The sequence below is a fragment of the Acipenser ruthenus genome, chromosome 12, assembly GCF_902713425.1.
Source record: "Acipenser ruthenus chromosome 12, fAciRut3.2 maternal haplotype, whole genome shotgun sequence".
NCBI lineage: Eukaryota > Metazoa > Chordata > Actinopteri > Acipenseriformes > Acipenseridae > Acipenser > Acipenser ruthenus.
The window spans coordinates 41,596,412-41,597,398 of record NC_081200.1 but is presented as its reverse complement, the minus strand read 5'-3'; positions in this window follow the sequence as shown (position 1 = coordinate 41,597,398).

Genomic DNA, 987 nt, shown 5'->3' with positions numbered 1-987 from the left:
CAGTCTTGTTTACCGAGTTGTATAGACATCTAGCTGGTCCCGTTAAGCAATCTCTCTTGTGATGGTACCTTGTCATAATCTCTTCATATATGCTGTCTTTCCCATTGTGATGAAGCTTTTAAATATTACAGAATACAAGGCAGGGGATGATGACACATGCAAAACAAAATACGCAAAACACTGTCCCATAGAAGTACTGTATATAAGAGAGATCACCTCAATGGATAATCGTTCTTTCTCATGGTGGGTAGACACAATAGCGATTGTGCCTTAGCAAAACGTCATCTCTCTCTCTCCTCTGTCTCCTGGCTGCCCGGCTCTGGGGCCGGCAGGCTGTACGGGTAGCTGACAGGGCAGAGGAGAGACAGCCTGCCCTTTGTCTTGGGCTCTGTGCAGCCTATTGTCAGCGAGCGAGAGGCTCTCACGTGCTGAGAGAGAGAGACAAGTGCATCGGGGGCCACCGTGCACAGGGATCACCGTTGGGATTTGTATTGTAATATGGGCTGCCAGGCAGCATGTCCTGTGTTTGTAGCAGACGAATGGAAGTCAGTCACACGGCTGGCTTTAGGATCTCAGTGCTGGGATCCTGTTTCCATGCACCTTTGAGCTGTAATAAGACAGTAACTAAGGATTTTATTGCCTCATTAGCACAACAACATCTTCACCGGTACCTTGTGATTCCTGCAGTATAGATTCGATTTTCTTTTTGTAGGTACAACACTATCAGTGTAATTCCTTTGCTGCAGGTGTTAGGAAACCACATGAGATCCTACTCTGAAGCACATGGAAGTGATGAACAGTGACAGGAAAGTACGTATAACCCGCAGTGTAACTTAAATGGATGCAAATCATTGTAAAAAATACAGTGAAATGATAACTACCAGCTGTAAGAACTACTGACTGCTTTCTAGTTCAGCATTTCAGTTTTTTAAAAAAGGTTTTGGTCATGCAATTTCAGGCAAAAAAAAGAAATATCAGACATTAAAA